This window comes from Lepidothrix coronata, unplaced genomic scaffold, assembly GCF_001604755.1.
Source record: "Lepidothrix coronata isolate B3197 unplaced genomic scaffold, Lepidothrix_coronata-1.0 Scaffold48, whole genome shotgun sequence".
Taxonomy (NCBI): Eukaryota; Metazoa; Chordata; class Aves; order Passeriformes; family Pipridae; genus Lepidothrix; species Lepidothrix coronata.
The window spans coordinates 621,055-647,630 of NW_016690228.1; the positions used below are offsets into that span (position 1 = coordinate 621,055).

General features: G+C 39.8%; 1 protein-coding gene and 2 non-coding genes across 8 annotated transcripts in view; all 3 read right to left on the reverse strand.

The window, feature by feature from the left end:
* Window positions 1-26,576, reverse strand: part of ENOX1 (ecto-NOX disulfide-thiol exchanger 1) — a 365,499-nt gene that overhangs the window by 333,935 nt on the left and 4,988 nt on the right. The window lies entirely within an intron of this gene.
* Window positions 2,514-2,586, reverse strand: TRNAK-UUU. The gene has a single exon. It is a non-coding gene; the product is annotated as a tRNA-Lys (tRNA).
* On the reverse strand, window positions 2,630-2,702 carry TRNAK-UUU. The gene has a single exon. It is a non-coding gene; the product is annotated as a tRNA-Lys (tRNA).

Sequence of the window (26,576 nt, forward strand, 5' to 3'; positions counted from 1 at the left end):
GAACCTTAGGATTAAAGGGGTGGCTCAGTTCAGCGCACACTGGGTCTCACCTAAAAAATCCACTGCGCAGGCTCGAAGGGGAAAAAGACCTTTCCCAAATCTTCGCTCGCGAAGACTGGCCATACATACATTACTCCTGGACTCACTGTGAATATTAGCCTGGTCTTTTCTAAAAGAAGTCCACAAAATAGTCAAGAAGGGTCTCCACAGCTGCACTGGGCAAAGGTGTGAACTTGACTAACAAAGAATAAAGAAACAAAACTTCCCAAATACCAACAAATCTCTCACTATCACTTATTAATATTTTTGTCCCCGAAAGTATAGACAGGTCAATTAACTCTAATGGTACATTAGTTTACCTGTTAATTAAATGATGGCAATAATCAAGAAGGCATATAAGAAATTAGTTTTTCAAAGACCAAAAAATCAAATATTAAAGTAGATGTTTTTGTGCTTCTTAAGCTTCTGCTCACTTAGGCAGCCTCTTAGTTAGATGCCCTGGTAAGACCTCATAGACGTTAAATGTGGTGACTTAAAGTAAGAGAAAAAAATGGACATATTCATACACAGTGCAGTATTCCAACTGAAAATCTCAGATTTTTAACTTACAAGTCAACATTACTTAACTGTAAAGGGGTATACCTTTTATGACATTGCAGAGTACATAAGGCCCACGGCAAAAGAAGTCCTCACATTAAAAACAATCAGATTAGCATAATAAGAGGAGAAAGCAAAGCTGCAGGAACATTTGGAAAGCTTTTAATTTTTTTTTCTTTAAAGTATTTCAATTCCTCCAGCCAAAGTAAACTCATCACAGATTAGTTCTCAGAAGTGCTCTCAGCCAAAAAGTAAGTTATTGTAATACGAGGAGTGATACTGGGAGCTAAGCTAAGCTTTAAAAGCCTCCATGGCTTATAACAGACATGGAGGTTTCAGAATACAGACTGCAATGAGTACATCAAGAGACCTAGGACTCATAACAGTTTTGGTCATGTAGTTTACTAGACATCTTAGAGACTGACGCATATGACAAGTTAAAAAAAATCCCAAACAACCAAAAAAAATAAGAAGGCTGTGATGACATCCTCACACACAAAGGGTCTCAATAAATATGCTGCCTCTTTTGCTACCCTCCATAATTCCAAGAAATGGCAGTTTAGATTTTCATGCCCTGTTGGCTATGTTGTATGCTGCACAAATACAAGCAGATGATTGATGGGGTTTGCACTATGGAAGCCCTGGTTGTTGGCAAATGTACACTTGAAAAAGGATTCCCGATCTCTGAGCCACCAAAGGAACTAACACAGTCTGTAAAACCATTTGTTTCAGATTTATATTTAGTGTATGACAAACACAACTCTCCTTCTACCTGCTTTTTTATTACAAGAATAGCTTTGGTTTACAGAAAGTATTTATTCTAATTCTTAGTAAAGCAGGTATTCAGAACTAGGCAATGTTTGTGAGGGATTCCACAGGAAGCTTCCATGGAACATAAAGGAGCCAGTGAGCACTGAGAGTTTTTCAAGAACACTTTCCTGGAAGGACCCAAAGAGTTCATCCTCTTTAAAGGTAAGGGAAGCAGATGGAGCAAGAGACCCTCTTGGCTTAACTGTGAGCTTGAGTGTGCTCAAAACCACTTCTGAGTATGCTCAAAAGAAAGAGAAGAGTACCATAGATGGACAAGTGGACAAATACTAGCTGAGAACTATGGGGGCAGTGCCAGGGTATGCAAAAATGCAAGTAGAAAAGTAACAGCTCAGCTCAAATGGAAATGGGCCAAAGATGTAAAAAAACTACAAGAAAGGGCTCTTCAGGTAAAGAAGAAACAAGGAGCAGAAAGTAAAGGAAAATATTGAGCCACTGTTAAATGAGAAAGATGAATTAGTCACCAACAACACTGACAAGGCACAGGTTCTCAACTCTTTTTTCACCTCTGTCTTCCGTTGGGCCCCAGGCCTTGGAAACAAAAGTCCAGGTTGATGCAAACACAGAGCCACTGTCAGTGAAGGAAAAATTGCTTTGTGAACAGGAACTTGACCTTACAAATCAATGGGCCCCGACAATATTTACCTGAGGGTTTTAAGAGAGCTTGCTGATGTCATTGCAAGGGTTTTCTCCACACTTTTTAAGAAATCACAGAGATCAGGAAACATCCCAGAAGACTGGAAGAAGGCTAATGTCATCCCCATCTTTGAGAAGGACTTATAGGAATATCCAGGAAATTACAGGCTCATTAGTCTTACTTCGTTCCCTTGGAAAGTTATGGACTGTAGGAGTTGGGTTTCAGGAAGAGTGCTGAACAGCACCCTGGGAGATGTAATTTCCCAAGTACTCCCACACATGGGCAATGAAATACCCATAGTGATTGGTTGTTAAGGTCATATGGTATGACGTGTTAACCCATATATAAGCTGTTGTCTGACTTGAATAAAGAGGATTTGGTGGTGAACCCCCACCAAGCTAGCCGGGTCTGTGTAATTTGTTTACTTATTATATTAATAAGCTACAAATGGCGCCCAATGTGAGGTTTGTACCCACAACCCTGAGATTAAAAGTCCCATGCTCTACCAACTGAGCTAGCCGGGCCCATGCAATTTGTTTACTTATTATATTAATAAGCTACAAATGGCGCCCAATGTGAGGTTTGTACCCACAACCCTGAGATTAAAAGTCCCATGCTCTACCAACTGAGCTAGCCGGGCCCATGCAATTTGTTTACTTATTATATTAATAAGCTACAAATGGCACCTTGAGCATTGGGCATGACCCTGTATCAGGGATGATTAGAAACTGCCTTGTAACAAGGAAAATTCAGTAGCGTTCGGACGGGTTTGTTTTAAAAACTTGGAACGCTTTTCTCTGAAAAAAAGCCAGATGTCACATACTGAGCTAAAAGCAGGGAGAGAACATCGTTAAAGAAGGACATCGGATACCAGTGCTAAAAGGACTGAGACATCATGTAGGAACGACGTGGGAGCTCCGAGAATCTGACTATTGTGTACACGAGAGACCTGGCAGGGAAAGCTTTGAAAGAAAGAAAAGGTAAAGCTACAAAGAACTCTAGGTAAGAAGCTGGCATGGGAAGTTAAAATTCAAGGGAAATGATAGAAATAACTAGATCAGGATTCGTGGTAAGCAGAATGCTTAGTGTGACTGCTTGAAAAAAATTTGGAGAGACAGCTCCACAGAAAGCAGAAATAGAAGAAATGGACACTTTAAAAATCTCACAAAGAAACTTAAACTTGTCCACGGAGAAAAACTTTAAACCTCCTGTTCCTCTCAGGAGCCCTAACAGACAAAGGACTCCCCCAAGACACGGGAGCAGATATAGGGGTAGGAGAGAGCCGCGTGCAGACAGAGGACCGCGTGCAAACAAAGAGACCCTAACAAAGGACTTGGGCTAGTTTTTGCGCAGGCAGAAGCAAGCATGTGGCGTGGACCATGTGGTTGCTGGGGAGAGACAGACCTTGAGTCCACGAGGCGCTGCCGAGCTGCAGCCATGTGGCAGCCACGCCGCAAGTTGGGAGTCACCATCTTGCCCACAGACAGCTTGTCGAGTGTCCGAGCTTGAGAAAACATGCTTAAAACATGTTATTCCGGCAAGCAGAGAACCAACAGAGGACAGACCGCTGCCCCTGCGCCGGCTGCCTCTGTGCTGCTGTTAAGAGTCTGTTGGACTCGCTGTGCTCTGCAGAAGCACTGTCCGCAGCACACGGTGGTGCGCAGCAGCGCAGGGCTCTGGGTCCCGTGCAGCCATGGCGCAGACCTGACACGGCAGAGGTGGGGTGCCGTCATTTTCGCCGGCCCGTGGAGTAGCAGTGCCAAGAGAGGGGCGGAGGCGTGGCAGGACCGGGGCGGCGAAAAGTCGCCGGGAACCAGCACGCGCTGGGACCTTTTCGGGGGCTGCCCCGCCATTCGCGGCGAGGAGATCGTGTAGCCAAGCCCCTGCGCCAGACTCGTCCTTGCCGAGCTGTATGTACCCCCGCGCAGTGCCGGATCAAAACTCCGGGCACGCCGAGGAGGGGAGCGAGACGGCGAACACCCCCCGCTCAGCCCTGGCCCAGCGTGAAAGCCCCGGGGCCGCAGAACAGCGGCTCTGGCTCCATGGGAGGCGGGGGGGCTGGGGCCGCTCCGAAATGGCAACGACAACAGCTCCAGCTGTATGGGACGCGATGTGCTGGGACAGGACCTGGGGCCAGCCAGTGGCGCGGCAGGGAATGGTTCTGCGAAGCCACGCCGAGCCAGGACAGGACCGAAGCTGCCGCCCAAAACGAGGACAAAAACTAACCCCCTTTCCACAGTGAAGTGCAAGGAGCGGGGCCGGGGCCAGGACAGTGTGAGCTGCCAGCAAACGGCAGAGACCTGCACTATCTGCCTTGAGCAGAGAAGGAGACACACAGCGCCCACCCGGCTCCGACAAGAGACCCCCTGCGGGGGCGATTCTGCAGCTTGCGGTGGGAAGTAACAAAGGCCAAGGCTGAGAAAGACGGCCACACCCTTTGTGCTAAGACAGAGCAGGCTGCACTTGCAGCCAGCTGAGCTGAGCCTCCTGCACAGCTCACAGCTACAGCATCATGCTGTGAGCTCCCCTGAGATACCTACAGAGCTAAGTTAACATGTATCTTGTTGTGTTGTATCTTGTTATCTTGAAACCTTTGGTGTGAATGAATGAGAGAAGCTGTGTGGACATGTATGCATGTAGACTTGGAAATACTTCTACACTTGCATAACACAACACTTATTCATTAAAAATCCTCATAAAAATCCTCAGAAAATAAAGTTGTTGCTTAACCCAAATACACATAAAACCTTGGGTAGAAAGTTCTAAGCGAATTTGCTTATTACAATTGCTAAAGGTTGCACTTATGGAGTTACAGAAAGTTATATGAACAGGTTCAATAAAGGCCTTATCACGTTGGGCCCTGATAACATAGATGGTTAAAATAAGTTTAAGAAAAAAGTTAAGAATTGTTCTGTTGCTTGTTGTAGCGTTTAAAACTGTTCTATTATATGCACTGTTCTATAATTTATCATAATACTAAAAACGCGGGATATGTAAGAGTTTGGTTTCAGGAAGCGTGCCGAACAGCACCCTGGGAGATGTAGTTTCCCAAGTACTCCCACACATGGGCAGTGAAATACCCATAGTGATTGGTCACATGGTGTGACATGTTAACCCATATATAAGCTGTTGTCTGATTTGAATAAAGAGAATCTGGCAGTGAACCCCCACCAAGCTAGCCAGGTTCGTGTAATTTGTTTACTTATTATATTAATAAGCTGGGACCTCTGGTGGTCTAGTGGTTAGGGTGCAGGACTCTCACCACTGCGACCCGGGTTCGATTCCCAGCCCCCTGGGCAGATGGAGCTCGTCAGCCCTGTAAGGCAATCCATCTAAGAGAAGGTCACTCTAAACAAACCTACGTCCTGGGGACGTCACTGCCACTGTCCAAGCTTGCTTGGCCCCGGCAGATGAACCTCAGGATTAAAGGGTGGGCTCAGTTCAGCGCAAGCTGTGTCTCACCTAAAAAATCCACTGCGCAGGCTCGAAGGGTTAATGACCTTTCCCAAATCTTCGCTCGCGAAGACTGGCCATTATATTAATAAGCTACAATGGACCAAATCCTTCTGTAAGCTATGATAAATCAGATGAAGCACATTATTGGGAAAAGTCAGCCTGGATTCACCAAGGGCAACACATGCTTGAGAAACCTAATCACATTCTGAAACAAAGTAACCTGCCCAGTTGATGTAGGGTGAGCAATCGATATTGTCTACGAGGATTTTTCCAAGGCTTTCCATACAGTTTCCCACAGCTTCCTCCTCTATAAACTGATGCACTGAGGTCTAGACAAGTGATCTGTGCAGTGAGTGGGGAACTGGCTGACAGGCAGAACCCAGAGCATGGCGGTAAACAGCTCCTTTCCAAACTGGCAACCTGTCACAAGTGGGGTCTCCAAATACCGGGCATAACACTGTTTACTATCCTAATAATTGATCTGGATAATGGGATCGAGTGCACCCAGATGAAGTTTGCCAATGATACCAAACTGAGCAGGGAAGTGTGCACTTTGGAAGGGTGAGAGCCATCCTGCAGGAAGACCTGGATAGGCTGTAAGAGTGGGCTAACAAGAAGCTTATAAAGTTCAACAAAGACATATGAAAAAACTTGCACATGGGAAAGCATAATCCAGGAGTGCAACACAGGCTGGGATCTACCTGGCTGGGTAGCAGCTCTGTGGAAAAGGACCTGGTGGACAAGCCAGTCAATATAAGTGAACAGCATGCTGCTGTGGCAAAGGAAGTCAACAGGATGCACCATCAAGGGCATCACCAGCAGAGATAAAGAAAGCATTGTCGCACTCTACTCAGCACTTGTCACACAACACCTGGAATACTGTGTTCAGTTTTGGTCCCTGCTATGCAAAATAGATGTGGACAGGCTGGAGAGGGCCCAGAGAAGAACCACAAAGAAGACGAAAAGACTGAGAATCCTGGCACATGGAGAAAGGCAGTTCTCTCACCCTTTCTCAAAGCTTTGTTCAGCCTCAAAGAAAGAAGGCATAGGGAAGACTTTATCACCCTGTTACAGTATTTAAAGGTGGTTGCAAAGATGATGGAGATCCCTTTTACAATGGCTCACATGGAAAAGACAAAGGGTAATGGGTACAAAGTTACTCCTGGGGAGATTACAATTGGACACAAGAGGAACATTTTTCACAATGAAAACAATCAGCTATTGGAATAATTTCACTGGGGAAGTGGTGGATTCCCAAACATTAGACACGTCTAAGATTCAGCTGGCCAGGGTGCTGGGCCATCTTGTCTAGACTGTGCTTTTGCCATGAAAGGTTGGTTGGACCAGATGATCCTTGTGGTCCCTTCCAACCTGCTATTCTATGATGAATAAGAGCATTGATTTTCAATCTTTGTCATTCAAAGAAGAATTTGCAGTAAAATTCCTTACCTTTTTCTATGGGAATTGATCTGAATTGGATAATATATTTTCATGCATTTTCAGAAAGTTTGGATAGAGTTTCGCAGATGACTGCATTCAGGTATCAACACACTCAGCCAGGATGTCCCTAAGCAGCCTTTAGTGGGCAGTCCTTGCTCTTTACCTGATTCATGTGGCACCTGTGTTTTGGGTAGCCCTCCCACTCTTTATTTCTTCAAAGAAATGTGACCTGGGAATGCAAAGACACCAAAACCACCATGCTAGATAAATCACAGTCTTTCCCAGGACTATGTTCTTACAAACACACATGATTTATAGTTCAGAGATAGCACATTCAGTTTTACCTTACCTAGACTTATATTTCTCTGCTTCCCTTTCTTAAAGTATATTTACAAAACTGAAACAAGAAACTTAACAGGAATATGAGATGGGTTTTTTTCCCCCATATGACTCCTCTACTGAATCACATCTCACGTTGCCCTGTCACCCATATGGGACATTTCCTTCCTTCTAGGACAAACAGTTGAGCAAAGCAAAGTTCTTTCCTGCAGAAGTCAGCCTAGTTTCCTGAAGCTCGGCAAATTCCCCAGGGTCTTATTTATAAACTTACTTTGTTCTGCTTCTGGCAAAATAATGGATATTCCCACTGATTTCCCTGCAGAGTAATTTGGCTGAAGACTTTTCCTAAGACTCTAGCACTAGTTGTTCCCACTTTGGTGGGCACCATCAAGGCTAATGGTCATCTATCACTCCTGCTCCGGGCTCCAACAGCCTGAGGCATCCCATGATAAAGCAACTGAATCAGAATTCATAAACCAAATGCTGAAATTACATAAATAAAATAGTTTCCAAACCAACTCTCACTTTTTGCTCAAGCAGTTTCTGCAAAATCAAGCATTTTCAGAAGAAAAATTTCCCCTCACTGAGGCAAATAATCCTCTGTGATATTTATATTGACATAGAAGTTTGTGCAGCCAAACAAATGAGATTAGAAATCAAACCTTACTTAGAATGATACTCTTATCACAATACAGCAGCATTCTGAAGACATAAGCTACAGATTTTTTTCCTTCCTTCGGATGTGTTATTTCTAAGGGCTTGAAAAAAGGAACACCACAACATTTTTGATGTAAAGAACATTGAAGATTCAGTCAAAACACTTTAAAACTGTCAACAAAATTTTTAAATAGAATGAAGAAAAATAAGTACTTCATTGCACACAGAGGAAAATACTTGACTACAAAGTTCTTACGAATGCTACCGAGCTTTCCTTGGCTTCTACCAAGTGAAAGGATCTCTTTTCCTTAACCTGAACTAGAGGTGTAGAGGGGCAGAAATGGAGGTTTTGAGGCAGGAATTGAAGAGCTGAAGTCAGGAAAAAGATCATGAGAAGAACTTTCCCTCTTCTTTCACTTCTATGAACTGAAAATTGCTTTTGTGCAAATGGTTGTTGTCTTGTTGTCACTAGACACAAATCTATGGAAAACAAATACTCAAAGATATTATTTGAACAAATTCTCTCCCAAACGATGACCAGCAACTATCAAAGACATTTCTAGAGAGAAGGATCATGACAAATGTCCACTGGGATAACTCTCCCATTCATATCATTTAAGGGAATGACACCACATAGAGCCCACAGAAGTGAAGTTCCACTATCCATCTTTTTTCTGTGACTGTAATGACAACCCAGAGGAGTGTGTTGATCCTGCATATGTTCTTATCCTGATCTTGTTATCTCTGAACTGGAAGCTCAAATACAGAAAAAAAAAGAACATCTTACAACACTAACTCCAATACTACCACATTTGTAACTTTAAAAGAAAAACCTGTGGCATAAAGACAGAAACATTGGACAAGGTTTCATAAACTACATAGCAAAGCTTAAGAGAGCTCTGCTATTCCACTATACCCAAATAAGTTTATTTACAAGGAAAATGCTATCTATTCTAGAACCTAGGACTGTATTCTGACTCAAATACACACTGAAAACTGTAAATCTGTTGTCGTTAGATATGTAGAATGAAGATTTTAGAACTTTTTATTGGGGAATATTTGTGTAACCCTCAGACCAGCTGATGATTCCTCAAAGACCAGCCACTTCTGCAACCACAACAGACTCATCCTCTGCCAGAAGCACTGGCTTGGCTTAAAGAAGTTTCACAGCTATTCTGAATTTTATCACTCTTTGCAAAGAACAGTCTGATGATTCACCTACAGCAAAGAAGTTCTTGCTACATCTTTTCTTGTTATCCCAGATCCTGACCTAGTTTTTCTTGTTTCAAAACAGAACCAAAGCACATCTAATGCTGCCTGCAATAGAAGTTCTCATCAGTTAATCTATTTCAGGTTCTCTTACAGTTCTTTGGAGTCAGGCTCTAGCTTAGGCGGATTAAGTATATTATGTACTATTTTGTGTATGAATACTAATGTTTGTTAGGGGCCCCAATACAAGATTACAGATAGATTAAAAAAAAATGGAACTATTTCACATACAGTAAAAGACTTAATGGCCTCTACTGTAAAAAACAGAGATACCGTTGCAAGTCAAAGTGATTGCTTTGCCAGAAAATTATAGACTAAACTGAAATTGAAATTCTTGCCTGAAGAATGGAGGAAAGTGCATGGACATGCACACACAAACCCTGCCTTTTCTTTTCCTTCCACCTGAGCTCCCACTGCTGTTAAGTGCCTAAGCATTTGTAGGGATGATCCCTAACAAAGTCTCTCAGAATTGGTAACGCAGTACACATGCCTTTGCACAGAAAGGTCAGAAACCAAGCAAAAAGCTTTCATAATTTCTCTTTTCAATTATAAATGGAAGCAGACATAACAAATAGATGTTTCAGAAAGCTTGAATGTGCTGTTATATCAGAATACTATGGGATATCAAACATTTCCCTTTCCACCTCAGATTACGTAAAAATACCAATACTCAATTTCCCACATAAATGGCCTGTTTCATTTTTAAAAGCTTGATTTTTTTTATTCTCTGTGTGGTTTTGTACTTTTTTTTATCTTGACTGTTTCCTCACAGTGTTCTCTTTATGCTGGGAAACATTGGGGGTCTTTTGGCCTTGGCGGGATGGTGCAAAGACTATCTCTCCAAACACTTCCTGGCAGGCGACTGAAGCAAAGGAGGGTAAATTGTTCCATGGGAAAGTGAAAAGGGGACTTCAGAATGGACTAGACACACAGCTGGCAATCAAATGACAGGTGGCAAAAACCAACACCACTGCATTGGTTAATTTTCATTTTTGACTCCTTGCTTATGCATTAGTGTAGCAATAACCATCCTCACCTCAATACCGCGAGATAAGGATATATGACAACAATTTCTGATTGGGGGAAGCAAGGCAAAAGTTCTCACTAAGCTAAGTCAGGCCTTTTTCTTCCTTTTTTTTTTTTTTCTACAAGGAACACACTGAAAAGCCTTTCTTGTCACATTCTTTAACAGCAAGGCTTTCATTAGCAGGCAATTCTCACCAAGTACTTGCAGAGATGGTGAATGCATAGCTCACCTTGATTTGGGCAACTCTCTTTGGGGTGTCCTTGTGTGACAGCTAGACACTGTACGCTTCAGGATCCTGTCTCCACAGACCAAACAAAAATTCACATGTGTTCTTTAAAATTTGAGCTGTCATATTCTTCACCATGACAGTGGTGAGACACTGGAACAGGTGGATGTTCCATTTCTGGAAGTGTTCAAGGCTAGGCTGGATGAAGCTTTGAGCAACCTGGTCTAGTGGAAGGTGTGCCTGTGCATTGCAGGGGGGTTGCAACTAGATGATCTTTAAGGTCCCTTCCAACCCAAAACATTCTGTGATTCCATGATTATCAGGAGCAAATGTTTTAAGTGCAATAACATTTTGAAAGTTGGTTCTATACAGTTAAATTATTAGATTTAAGGGCTTTATATTCATCTTATGGAGATTTTACAAGTCATGTTCTATTACCTTCTGGTAAGCAGAAAAAAACCTGCCCCTGCCATCTCCCCCAAAAAAGATGCATTTATAAATTTCCAGAAACACACAGGTGATACATGTGAACTGATGTTAAGGTAGAAAGCATGTTTCTATACCAAAACATGTAATTTCTCCCATTGGGCAAATCAAAGCAAGACAAGGCTTGCATAAATCTTCCTATTACACTTATCACTCTAAGTAGGAGATGCTTTTAAAAAATTCCACATTGATCAGTATTTCTGTAAAGCTCACTTTTTTTTTTTTGAGGGAACTACTTAGTAGCACTTGCTAGTTGAGTCTAGTTGGGTTTTTTTTTTTCCATCTCTTCCAAAAATGTAGAATAAATACAACTGGATCTAGTGCTGGTCATTATGCAGCAGGAAACAACAGAATAGTTAATATGTATTAATGCAAGTGTGACAGATATGACTGTTGAGTGATGTCTAGAGGGATTGCTTGCTCAGTGTTTGTGAAACTGAAAGGAACTTGGCAACAGTCCCTAGTAAGCAAGAAGTCCTTAAATTAATATTGCCCAGTTGCAGAACTCAGGCAACTGAAATCATCTCAGTTCACAGGCAGCATTGTGCACAGATTGTTCAATTTAGACAATTCTGTATATTCCGGTGTTTCTTTTTCCCCTTTTAACAGGCATGGCTTTCTTTAAGCAACCTAAAATGCTGAGTGATGCAAGTCACCAACCAGTTACCACACATGTTGCCTAACAGCAATTTTGAAATTAAGGAAAAGCATTGCAGTTTTGTAATAAATAAAGTGATACACAAACAGATATGATCAAAGAAATTCAGAACTCACAACCGTTCTCTTCACTTATGGATTATTAATGAAGGGGAAAAAATGAATAAGTAAATAACTAGTCATACTTCTGCCTGGCGTGAATGAAGCCATTCAAGTACTCACAATTTATAACAGAAACACCAACAAGCACCTTTAACTACAGCATCACTTCCAAATGCCACCATAATTAGGCTAGAAATGCTGTTCTTTGAGTCATGAATAGGATGTGCTTGGCCTTGTTTTCTGTATAGGATCATGCCATCCAAGTGCAGGCAGCAGCATTTATTGAGAAATTCACTGAAAGATAACAAATGATTATAAAAGGGATTCATGTAAGTTTAGTTAAGAGCAACTTCAGACATTATTTTCAATTACTGAGATAAAATCATGGCTTCTCTCAGGAGGAAAAAAGGAAAGCTTTTCCTATATACTACATAGAGCATATGAAAGCTTTAAGAATAGCCCACATTCACAAACAGTATCAGCTTCTTACTAATATTCTTTAGCTCTGCGTTTCCCTCCCTCAAATATTTTTCCTATTATTTTCAACATTTTGTTTGATCGATTAATAAAAAGCAGGTTTCCTGCTGCAGATAACAAGTCACAGAATTCCCTTTACATTGAATATGTTTACCCTGCTCTCAAGAATACTAACTGATAGTTCATTTTTTTTCACCAAATCTGCAGGGCTCTCTGGCCAAGCATCAAATTTTTCTGCACCAAACTCCTCATTGGTTTCAGAGACCATAAGGATAACAGCAGGACACATGCACAAAATTCTAGTCCTCCTAAATTTGTGTGAGGATCTGCAGTTAATTAACCAGGAAGTCTCTGTTAACTTACATTAAAAAACAAAACCAAAGCTTTACCAACTTCTCTTGAAAGGCTGCAGGTCTGGAGAAAAGCACCATCTTCAGCTCCTCTGAATTCACTATCAAACAGGTTAGCATCCTTATTTAACATCCTCCTCTGATGTGAGTAAATATGTCTACACTGTCTACTTTAGACATATAACTCTGCTATGACTTAACCTTGTCATTGTAGGGTTCCTACGCACTGAGCAAATGCTCACAACACCCGAAGCCAGCAATTCAGAACCCAAGGGGTTGTACAACACTCACTGCGTAAGCTCCTAATTCTTGCACTTATGTTACGTGCTCAGAGCAAGCACTACTCTCCAAAAATTTCAGCGCAGCACCACGCTTCATGCACACTGTATGTATGAAGAGAATCCCATTGCTAACTCAGCCTTGCCGCCTCATTTCATTACCTGCACCTCCCTAAGTAAGAAAAATAAATCTACCTGTGCATTATGCCTCTTTGGGCAACAGAAAACCTCAGGAGTTCAAGAGCAGAATGTATACAGAAATAAAGAAACTATATTTATTTTCTTCGGCGCAGAAACCTGGAGACATATCATGGACATATATCAGTCCCCTTAAGATAACTACTTGTTATCTTAAGTTGACAGTACAGTCTTGTTACTCTCCCATCAGACCACTGTTGGACTCACGCACAGCAGACCTGCAGTTCCAGAGCAGTCTAGCCCTTCTAATACATTCCATTCATCTTCCAAGGTACACTTTATTAGCTTAGGAAAAAAAATAAAATAATCTATATTGCAAATAGTAGAGTCACTAATACTACACAGATCTTTTAAAGGTAAAATAGGAAAGCACGTATGGCAGAACATTTAAGGTCTTATTAGACTGAGAAAAAAAGCCCACCTCTGTTGAGAAAGTACCATCTGTAGCCTTTTAAAGACAAAACCAGAAGTTTTCTAGTCATAAGCTCTCACAAAATTATTGGTTGATCACCTGCTGTCTCACTGTACATCAAGCTGTTTTTCCAGCAAGATTTTTCACTTACATTGCCCAAATGAATGTCTCTCTAAAAATAAAAAAAAATAGTCACTTGCAAATAACTCCCTAATCTGCCATCCTTTCAATAGGACTGAAGTGCTCTTCACAGACATAGTACACAAGCATCTTGAATTAGCAGGGAACTATTTTTAAATACATGAAGGATAAGATACAAAATTAGTTTCATGGGGAATGAGAACCTGAGATTATTTACTTTCCCTTAATTACTTTGACTCACCACTCATTTAGCTTTCCAGTAGTACTACCTATTTCACACTCAAATTTTGAGTGTGAAACTAGAGACATAAGAGTACGTTTTTTGAACATTAAGATTACGGATCTTAATGATACATAACCACATTTCTCAAATTGACTTACCCACATAAAAAATAATTACATATACTGCATGGTAAAAATATCCCTTTCTTTGGAACAACTGCTTCAAAGTAAAGATTCCTACATAAAAGCAAGAATCTTTTTTTGTGCAAAAAAAGAAAATTCTGACAACTGTACAAAACTGTTATACTTAAAAGGCATGGTAGCCTCTTATACTACTGAACTGATATAATGTAAGGAGCAAAACAGAGATTATTATTTGAAAATTATTTTTGAGAGCAAGGAATTCAGGTGACAGGAAGGCCAACCTGAGTCCTGAACTCAAGAGAGAAGCCTGAGTTTCTAAACCTTTGAACAAAAAGAAATTAAGTGTGGCCATACAGCACTATTGGACTACATCCATTACCCATCTTTGCTTCTTATGACATGGGCACATTTCTATCACTTGCACAGGATACAAAAAAAGGAAAGCTAGAGTAGTCTGCAGTCCTATCCCTGTAGAAATAAATTAATTAGAATTTTTAGGACAGAGCAACATAATACAAAATAGCGAGAAAAGTAAGTAAAAAGGATGAAGGGAGCAAAGAACAGGAAAGTTACAGAGAGGACGGTGCACTAAACAGAAAACAGCACACCTGAAATATAAAAGAAATGAAGGTTGCAGTAGAAAGACAGGGAACAGAGAGAAACAAAGAGGAGAGAAAGGAGAGCTATAAAAATTAGATGAGAGAATGTAAGACAAAAAGCGATAGGGAGACAGGCATACAGAAAGGACTCCTTAAAACTTTAAAAAACAAAACAAAACAAACCCACAAAACCAAAAGAAGCCCTACGAGCAACCACAACTCTACGTTCACCCCCAAAAATTCCTCTAGAAACCAGAGCTGGAACAAAAGTAAGTGAAATTAATTTCATTGGCTAATGAAGCTTCATTTGATTCTGACAGCTCAGGGCTCAGTCCTGCTTAGCAGAACTTCTCAGCTCGCATGGGATTAAGACTGAGCTGAAGCAGTGCCTGAATGATTTTCTGCACTGAAACACCTGAGATACTGCATACTATAGCATCAGCACTGGATGTGTAAGGATGACTAGCCCTTACTAGGTAAGAAAATGAGGAGGGAGAAAACCCATTAGAGTACTATATGGGGCAGCACATACTACTGCCACCATGTACAGGAAGTAATGACTTTTTTCCCTAAGATGAGTTAACAAGCAAATTATTATGTTATAAACTACTAATAATTCTTCTTTCAGCTGTCAATGACTAATTTATCTTTTAAAAAAATGGTCTGGTAAAGAAATTACCAAAGGAATCACCATGAAGCAAAAGTGGATTTTCTGAAGGCTTTCTAGGAAAGATGGTAAGAAATTTGGGTTCCACTTCCCACCAGTGGGAATATTGCACTGTTCCAACAAAACAACCACTGGAGTGGAGAGAAAGGAGAGATCCTGAAAAGAATTTATCAAATTGCTTATCAGAATATAATGAATATTAACAAAAGACAGTACAAATTCTCCTGAAAATTGAGTATTCCTGAGGTTTGGATCCCTTCTTCTAGGCTGTCAAGGTTGCTAGGGAATTTCACAGTTAATGGTGTATTTCCATATGAATGTATGAAGAAGGGGGGAGGGTTTGCAAAACTGAATCTTAAGCATGGAGTTTTCTTTGTGCTTCAGAGAGAAGAATATGATGTTCTTGTAAAGCTGAAATAAGAAGCTTTCATATTTAACTACAGATTATCAAAGATTTTTAGTAGAAAAACGTACACAGAAAATGTTTGAAGAGGCACTGTGAGGAAGAACTTGCTTCTCTTACTATGGTTAGTAGGAAGGCACCAGACTTGCCATAACACACGCTGTAAGGACAAGTATTCCTCAAACAACAGCAGCTTTGTTCTGCTTTAACAGATAAAAGCAACAAGTTTATTTTGCTTTAAACAGATTATGTCCATTTTTCATAAACTATTTAGAAAGCACATTGCTGTGGGCTTCCCAATGGCAAATACACTGAGGCACCAGCAAGTGACAACATACTTTGTACTCCTTGACATGGATGAAAGAATTCAATTCAATTTTTGGTTTTTTTTATCTGGAAAGAGAAACGTCCGAGAAAAGTATTTTTTAGCCCTACTTCCTGAGAACGAAGCTTAAGCAATACTCTGTCTGCATCTTTATCTGTTTCTCCTCCCTTCTCTTTGCTAACTTTGGGTAACTCTGGTCAAGAACAACCAAAACTGACAGGGCTGAGTTCTCTCATTTTAATGAAAATAAGTGGATGATTAAAGAACAAAAATAATAAACATTATTAAAATAGTGAACAAATAATAAACAAATGCTAGGTACTTAACCTTGCATCAGAAAATCCATGGAACATTCACCACTAAACAAGAACCTGCAGAAAACAAGGTAAGGTTGGTGCCATGTTCACATCACCATCACCATTTACCTGGTTATTTTCCCCATCCTTTAGTATTCAAAGCATCCCAACTCAAGCTAGGTTTATTTACTGCAAGCATACAGTAAATACAGACACGCTTTCATTGGCAACTGCTGTGACAGCTGATCTTCACAACACAGTATTATCTTAATAAACTGTCTCTCAGCCCCAGGGTCTTTGTTCTCATATAAATGACCTACAGTTAGTGACCCTGGATCTTATACAAAGCATGACGAGCACAGAGGTTATATGAGTTAATTGCATAGTGACTACAAAAATAGTATGTTTTCTTCCCTACAACATTGTGGTCTTTCTCTCCTGAAAAAAGTGGAGTTACATCGTAATTCAAGTTAATGACAGAACTGTATATCTGGATAACTCTATCATGAGTTAATGTTACCACCACATGAGCCTGTCTGTATGGTATCTGACAAAGAAATTCGAGTTAAACAGCTTCCTCCAGAATGAAGACAATATTGGATTAATTAGGTAACTTACTACACATTTAGAAAATGAAGATGAATATCCCTTTTATAACCATATTAAAATCCTACAGAATAAGAACCAGATTGCAATCTGTTATTGAAGTATAACTCATGAGTATCTTTTGAATTACTCAAAATTTAAATCACTGGAGATCTGAATCTGGCCCCATACATCTTAAAAGAACATTTGACTCATTACTCATGTAAAAAGGACTCAATTTCCATGAACATATAATGCACAGGAACTCATTTGTTTCCTAGGAGAGTTCAAAATTCTCTGCCAAAAGAACTCAAATTCTGGTACTCCAAACATACTACGTTATTTGCATTGGTCTACGTGCTAGTTTTACTACTAGTTATGGAGTGAACGTCTGGAGAAAAGAAGAAACTGGGATCTAATGCACCCTCAGTCTTTTCCCCACACACTTCCCAGATCTCGGGCAACTTTCCTCCTCCTGACTGAAGACAGCCACTGGAAATACTGTAAGAAGTCCATAAAGCTTTTACTAGCTAAAATACCAAGCGCAGACTACTGAATTAATTTTGTAACATGATTATTCCTCCAACATGGTCCAAAACTGAAAGCACGTAACTCTAAATCAAATACACAAAAACACAGCAGCTGAGTCATAAATCTCTAAACCATCTCGGCTACCATTCTTTTAGTCTATTTTCAATTGTGCCTTAACAACTTGGGAGAAATCTACATAAGATTTTTGAAGACAGATTAGTTTTCTCTCTACCTATGCTTTATGATGTTCTTGCATCAGCCAGGTTTGAACCTCAACTTGCATTAGCACAGGACAGTGTGTGACAAAGTGAATTTATCAAAATGCCTCAAGCCTAATAGTGAAACATGGAAAAATGCCCCACACTTAGCTGGGCAGGGAATAAAATATTTTCAACCATGAAACATCCATGTTCAACTGCCAATGTCTCATATAACAAGTGCTACATATTTCAGTGTTTTGACACAAATGGGGATAACAGACTGATCATCTGGATTTCAGTTTAAGTTAGGAAACCATGCTCCTTCTGACTGTCACACTTCCTTTTATCCCACTCACTGTAAGGCTTGCTGAGAATCACAGACAAATAGAGTTGGAATCAACTATGCAACAGGATCAATTGCATCCTTTAAAGACAACACGGTTATATCTATCAAATTCTTGAAGACCTCAACTGGTAAAGCCCCACAGTGTTTACATGATCAATTCTAGGATCCCTCTGCATCCTTACTACTAAAAAAATTTTTCTAAACTTTTTATTTCTTGTAATATTCAGCCTATTACTTTTACTCTACTCACTGTGGTCATTGCAGACTTTTTTCCTTGTATGTCAGACTTCTTCCTGTTCTCTATCTTCACTTAAAACATTAATCTTGCAACTCAGTTTTAACAGCTGCTGAGACAGCCTTCAATATTTTTCTCAAATATTTGGTGTTAGTTATTTGCAAGTTAGATGAAGAAAGTTTCCATTTGAACTGGAGTGTCATCAGGCTGTACCTGGTGGAAATCCTTCTGAAACCATCATTAGTTTCCTTCCTAAGATTTCTGCTTCTCTAGGGAGTTTTTGTATTTATATAAAAATATAAAAGAATCATACAATGCAGTATAAAAATTCTTTACAAAAGTCTCATTCAATTTCAGTTAGATAAATTTCCAATATTGAGGACCACCAAGTAGAGGCTAAAATAAAGATAAGATCTTCCTCAGAGGATGTCCATGGGTAACCGAAGGAAGCATACATACTTCCTTTTTTTGCCCAGCCAATTCCTATTTACACAGATGGTTCTTTCTCAACAAGATGAACTCAGCATCAGGAAAAACCTACCTCAGAAGTTCACATTTCAATTTGTTTTTTGCCACTGCTAGGCTTGCTCCTCAGGCACTTAAAGAATACCTCCTTGTACAGTCATTCAATGTCATCCCTTAGAGACACGGCTGAGAGTGTTACAAAGATCTGCATTTTTCCTTGCATGGATGTTTATAGCCACTCTCTGAACACCTCTCACATTGACTGAACCACCTTGCATTAAAAGAAGTGCTGTTTATTTTAGGTTTGGGTTTTTAGTTTTGCATTTCCCTTTTCCTTCATTCATTTAACAGCGATCTAGTGAATTTAAATGTCTTTAAAAGAGCAGTATATGCAGGTTTACATCTCACCCTATATTGCTCATTTTGTGTTATGCTGACAACAATGCCAGCATGAGAGGAAGTTTCTCACCAAGTCTGAAGTCTTCATTTTCCACTTCTAAGACCGGAGTGGCTATTGGTCTTTGTCCTCTCTGATAACAAAACAACATTGAAGACCACTGAAACCAGAACAGTGACTTCAGTGATCATCACAGCCATACCTCAGTGATGAATGGCTTTGGAAAAGGATTTCACCTTCAGGATTATCAAATCCCTTCTGCTTTCAATTCAATATTCTGTTTCATCTGGCAGCCCATCTGACATTGAAGAACTAAAAGAAACTGATTTTCTTTATGATTTCAAGATGGTCATTAGCCCTTTTTACCTAGCTAGTCATGCAGCATTTATACTTTAGGTATAGAGAACTGTTTGATTACAGTGAGTTGACTGACTCATTTCACACTACTCCTTCTATTCTTGGGCAAGATGAGCCTGAAAATTATTACTTTTACAATTTCTATTTTATTTGTATTATTTAGTAACAAACAGAATCAACTTTGTTAATGTGGAAAAGCTAAACCTAGGTGTGAGACCAACAAGCTGGCCTTATACAGACCTGCCCTGTCAGATGTTCTGCCTGCTTCTAGATTTGAACAAATGAAGCCCGGTCTGACTGCGCAGGTCTCCTTTCTCACCACTATTCATGGAGAGTGGATTACACTAAGCAGCTATTTCATTCTTTCATTATCAGCAAGCCTTCTCTTTCCTTTTCCCCAGAGACTTTATGCAGTTACATAACCTCCCTTAATATTTTCCAAGAAACTGAAAAAGGAATTCCAATTTCCAGGCCTTCTCTTTCACTTAAAAAAAATGTTAATAGTTTCCTTCCTAGGCTGAATTTACAGCTGCCTTCTCTTTTGCAAAGAAAACAATATAAACTATGCATTACATATGTTCTGTAAAATGATAAGAAAGTTAAACAAATTCATCATGAAAAATAAAAATGCAAAACTCAACCAATGACATATGCACCACACCTGGTTTCACATGTTTTTCTGTAACAGTATTAAGCTTATAGAATTGGCAAGAAACTGGATAGCTAAGTAGATTGGCAACAGTACACTGAGGCTTTCAGCTCAAGTTTAGCCCAGCTTCCTCTAGGAACTGAAATCACATGTTCTCTCACAGGCTGTCAATGAAATAAAATAGTATTGGCTATCTGGTTCATAGAAAATGGGAGATTACACTGCAAAAAAAGATTTATCAGCATAAATGGTATTTCCTGTAACTCTGAAGATATGAATAAACTTGAACAAAAAAAATGGCCAAGGGTGCCTTCATTTGCTAAAACAAAATTAACCAAAAGGTGCTTATTTTAGGCAAGCTACTGGAAGGCAACATATAGAAGATTCTAAATCAAGTGTACTTTCCAGGACCTTTAAATCTTCAGCTTTCTCATGAAACAGCCTGACATAAATACCTCCATTTATGCTCTGCCTGAAGACAGTAGAAGCCAGATGAGGGTGTGCATAGGTGGCATGAGGATGCATGAATAGACCACCCATTTATGGCTAGTAAATCAAAGCAGAGTGGTTATTCACATCCAGGTGCCTGTCATCCTTATCTGCCAGCAGAGGATTGTAAACATACAACTGTGTGATGCGCCTGTAACCATACTACCCTGGTTGTGATCTCAGCAGATTGCACTGTTAAGCAAGGGTCCTACCTTCAAGAAAAACTCTAAGTGGATCACTTATTTGGTAAATGCAACTTTCTGCAACATCTGTTAAAAGTCATCAGAAGAGATTAATCCATGGATCTCTGCCGCCAAAACACCTCTACAACTGCAGAACGAGAGGGAACTGCTTCACTTGGTAGAAAATAGCAAGCTCTTATTCTATAAACAGAGCAGCCACTGAATTAGGATATAACACAATTTCACAGGATGTCAGACCAACAAAATATTAGAAAGCAATCTACTGCTTTCAGATGGAACAAACTTATTTGTCATTGCTGAAATAGTACTTAAAAGGGCATAAGAACCAGTGCTCGTTCTAAGAGCATCCTCTCATTCTGGTTATTGCATTCTGCCTCCCTAAGTTCACCCCACTCCTTTATCAGCTCCTTCTATCTCATTTCTTCTTTGCTTCCCTGACAAAATGCTTCCTAACAGGAATGGATAAATCTAAACAGAATTGTTAAAAATACTATTAAACCCTCACTGTATTCTACCACAGGCAGAGCTATTATGTCCTGAAGGATTTTTACACTGTGTGTAGGGCACAGACCCCTCTAAAATCTACATAGAGACAACCTGTCATACCAGAATAGTTGTATATTATCCACTCGGGACATGGAGGAACTGCTCCTCATCAAATATTGTTGAGATCTAGTGTACCAAACCCCACATCCCAAATAGTAACACTGTTAAAAGTACCGGTATAAAACCACTTTCAAGGCTCATTTAACTTAACTCTAAAAATAAAGATCTATTAACAGAAACAAGTTGTAATTAAGATTACTGTTGACCTAGCTTCTCTCTGCAAAGTGAAGATAATAATCTTACATTTACACAGTACCTTTCTGTCTAAAGTATCCCATCCAACAAGCCTGATCTTAGACACACTTATACAGAAAAGTGTTATTAACATACATAACTAATCCTAAGTAAACCAATCTACACAATTTGATTACCGGCATGTACCAAGCTTCATCCACTCAATTGTATGCGTTCTTTTTATCTGACTTATCCAACCACCAGCAAACTATTCACCCATCAAAAAAATGTTCTTCTAGCATAAGTATGCATTGGTAGTCAACATCAGTCTTAATCCTTATATTTGCCTAAAAAAACCCCCAAACTTCCTGCAGCTTCGTTCAACCTTTTTTCAGACCTCCATCACCAACATTATCCAGAAGCCCCTAAACAAGCACTAACAAGCACTGAACCTGGCTTACCTCTCAGAGGATTTGTTTTTAAGCAGTCACCTGGGGTGTATTGGGAGTATATTGGTTTTTAATAGACAGACCAACTTTTTCCATGTTATACTACACACAGAAGACATACATCTGGCTTCCAGTACTTCAGAACACCCCTTTCTTGCACTGTTGAGTATTTAAACCAAAGGTCAGTCTCACTAACCAAGCTCTACCCCAGACCAGCTTTCCCCTGTATGGTGGGTACTCCTGCAGGATTACAATTTTAATCATTAACATGCAAAGAAGGGTTATTCTGAATCACTTGTTTTTACCTTACAGTTGCCAAACTAGGCCTTGTTTAAACAGTTGGCTGTCAGGTATCCACAAAGCACAACAGAGGGAAATCCACCTCCTCCTCTGCAATTGGCATGGCTGTTGGAAAACATTCCCTGATGATATCAGTCTGCACTTCAATTTATTTTTTTTTCTGAATACTTGCTTCAAGTAAAATGAATTGCGATAAATCAATGTAATAACATCATTCCAGGAAAAGGCTCCTCAAGAAAACTGCCATTACACCTTAACCTGCATCTTCTCTGGCTAAGTTTTCTCCCGGTCTGCATGGATGATGGAGACTTTTAAAGAAATGTACCCTCGGAAAGACCATCTGTAAGTCTCTCCCCCTTTCTCAGTCTCTTCCAGAAAACACAATACTGATGGCAGTAATCATCAGGACTTACACTGCACACTGACTAGCCAGATCACAGGAGGCAGCTGTTACGAGATCAGGGCATCATGGGGGGGGGACAGGAGGGAAGTACCTGCTATCCATCATTGCTACCTGATGGTAGTAAGCGTCTTTAGATGATAAAACAAAATGCTGCAGAAACAAGAAACTGTCACCCCTGTGCCCTGCACACCACCTGGGCTGCTCATTTTTTTTAAAAGGGAAAACAAACAAATTAATAAACTATAGCTGTTTACTAGAAAAATCTATTGTAACTAATTCTTGCACATCCACCATCCCAGCACTGACTCATCCTGAGCCCATATGATGACCCTGTTCCAAGTCATGCATTATAAAAGTGTAAAACCCAACTGTCTCAGGACTGGAAGCCAAATCGAGGGTGGTTGGCCCAGTATCTAACCTAGCTTCACTTGTAACCTTCAGCTGAAACTAGAACAAAACAGAAACGTGAAAAAGGGCTGTTAGATCTTGTACCCCATCTCCTTGAAAACACAGAATTGCCTTCTCCGGAATATATATTAGCAATCTGCCTACTCTTATTTTAAAAATCTGAAGAGGCATGAGGGGCTCGCTCTACACCTGGACTAATACAGGCTACAATACATGTTTCTATTACTGCGTTTTGGCCCAGAATTCATCTTAAATTTTTATTTCCTCGATTTCTCCATTTAGTCCTAGGTATTCTCGCACAAAATGCATGAAAAAAATCTGATTGCTTTGACTAAAATGCATTTCAAATATAGAGATGTAGTTAACCTATCTCTCCATGTTCAGTGCCAGACTAGAAATATGTCAATTTTTGTCTATTTCCCCTCAAGCTAGTTCCTCCAGAGCCCCAAGTATTTTGTTGCTCTTCTTTGAGCTTCACTCAAATTGTCAATACCTTCCTGTTAATACGATATTCAGAGTTTTCATGTGTTCAAGGCAGATTCTTATAAAAAGGGAATCCCAACTCTTTGTTCACATATATGGTACCTTTTTCTTGACAGCTCAAGCACAAACCATGCTGTTCTGTAATCAGTTCACACTCTAGACTCACGAATTAATTCTTGGCCCCTTCCAGCATTGCTATTACCACCAGTAAGTTCCCGATTTGATACCCCCTGCCCCGTGATCTTGCCTTTTGTTCTTATTTGTTTGCTTCACTCTACTATTCTGTACAAAATCTTCTGAAGTTCTGTTTAGTCCAAAGCAAAGACATTAGTTTCAAAGGTTATATGTTTCGCTCAAGGCCCCTATTCAACAAAGCATTTAATTACATGCCTAACTTTCACCACTTGCTTAAATCCAGTTGATCTCAGCAAGCAGAGATGAACTTAAGCACACATTTTAAAAAAAAAAGTTAGGTGTGCAAGTCAGTTCTCTGCTGAGCCAAATCCTCAGTTTCTATAATCACTTGGATGGTTTCTTTTCCCTGTTTGGCAAGAATTGACAGCTCAATGCTTTAAGGTTACAGGATTTTAAAAATGAAGCTTCAAGAGAGTCCACAACTGTCATCATGCTTTGTTTCTTAAAATAAAAAAAGGAAATAAATACCTAAGTAAATATGCCTCAGTGCAGTAATCATTAAGGTTATAGGATTAAAACATGCATTAAGTAACTCTATATTCTTATTTCTGCAGTACCCTCAAAAAAAAAAAAATCCTTGTGAAAAATTTGAAAAAGCACGTGTATCTCAGCAAGATTTGCAGCATGTTCCCCAGTAGCTCATTAGCCACAACCATCATTGCATAGTTAAACGGAGACAACAAAAGTGTCCATTTCTTAATTGCTATCTACCAAATGCCTTTAAGTGGAATGGACATAACTCACTGTTCCACAAAAGATGATCTTTAGTGGGAAGAAGGGAGAAGAAGGTACTAGTCTTTGGTTTTGGTCATGGGTTGACTATTTCCATCAGTGGCCAACCCATATTACAGCAGATGTAAATTTTACATTCATCACTAGCAGCAAATGCAGTTGGCATAACAGGAGTTTCATGGAGACTATTTAAAATCATTTCCAAATGTCTTCCATTGTTTACACAGAGAATACTTCACGACCTTTCTCTCCCCCCGCCTTGTTTTTTTCTTTGTACTTTTTGTTTTCTTCGCCTTCCCTCGTTCTACTGCCTGGTAAACACAGGCAGAGGCTAAGTGGGGACTGCAATTAGGCTGCCATATCAAGCTTCATCTGTGGACTACCTAATTTTAAGACTCAAAGTTTGGGAGGGGTGCCATCTGAGAAAGAAACAGAGAAGAGAAATTGGAAAATGCCTACTTCCTCTCAATCCATAAAGCCTTCCAAAATTCAATTAACATTTTCTAAACTAAACCATCCACATATGCTATGGCACTAAAATCATGATTTCAAATACAGACAAGAAAGTAGCTGCTCATAGATATTTATCAGAATCATAATATTCTCTGACCATTCCACTTCCACTTTTTTTATTGAAGTGGCATCTGTTGTAACCCTTTTGTACCTCAGTATTTGAGATGAACCAGAAAAATACCTATAGGCAATATAAATAAATAGTCTGTGACTGTATACAGTACCTCTTAAATAACGCTATGAACCTCTAAGTCACTCGGAGAACACAACTCCCATGCCTAGCAAAAATGCTGTTGTTTAATAATGCATACATGATTAAGTTCTCTGTCTTCCCCACAGCAAATTTTTCTTGTGATTTTAGTTTCCCAGACTGCAATAATACCTTCATTTTCACAGACTCACTGGTGCAACCAATAGGAAAACTACCTCTGTTTCAATTTACAGTGTGACATCTGTAAATACCACTGGATAGCAAAGACTTGTAGGTAAAACTCTGTGAACAACTTTTTGCCATTTTCTTTTATAAAAACGAGACAAAAGCATAGAAACTTCTCTGCTGCACTGTACATACAGCTACACATCTGTGCCTGCTCACCTCCTTTCCCTACAGCAGTTCAGCATCTCCAGCAGCTTCCTGAGCACTAACACCTGCACCCATCCCGGGTCAGATCTTGCTTGCACTAATGGATTTTTTCAGATAGATGGCAGTGCACAAAGTGCATCCCAGATTGGTCCAGGGTCGAGATGCGATTTCAATGCTCAAACACTAAATAAGGGAACCACTGCATTATCAAAAGCACTTTTAGAAAGATCATGACTTAGGACCCAATCCTGCTGCACGATGATAGCACTGGCTCTTCGGAAGGGCTGAACTGGGTGCCAAGAATGTAAACATGGCAAAGCAGCACTTAGGATTTTACTTTCCATTCCTGGGAGCCACAGAGCATTTTTCTTTCAATATATTCTAATAAACATGGTTCTAAAACACAAAGCTAAAGGATGACTAACAAAACAAAATCCATAAAGATACTGCATGTTGGATACAGGAGAGGATATATCTGATTTTCAAGGGTCTGTAATAGCACAGATTTAGAAACAATTCTGCAATAAGAACAGGCTATTCCAAATCACTCACATTGGCAAAAATTTTACAGTTACTACTTAATTTTGTGTCCTCTTCATTCTAAGAGATACTGTTATTAAGAGAGAGGAGCGAAATTTTAACCATTTAACCAAATTTACCCCAGCAAATTTCTTTCTCACAAAAGGAAAATATTAACAAAGCAGCTGAAACAAATAGGATTGAATCTCCCTGCACAATTAGTACTTTGGTACCTACTACTTGGGGATTTTGACACTAGCTATCATGATGTGGAAGCATCCACCATCGTTTTGTTTTCTGTTTGCAGTAGGGGGTTGCTAGGAAACAAAATACTATTGTCTGATTTCATGATCTATTGCCTGGTTTGCCTGGCAATAAAGTCTTCGAAATCTATTATCAGATTATTTTATATTTTACAGCACTATTAAAACTAACATTAAAACACATGCACGCAGAGACAAACAGTAAAAAATGCCTCAAAATTCAGGGGCAATACCTCAAATTCCAGGTTGAGGAAGACA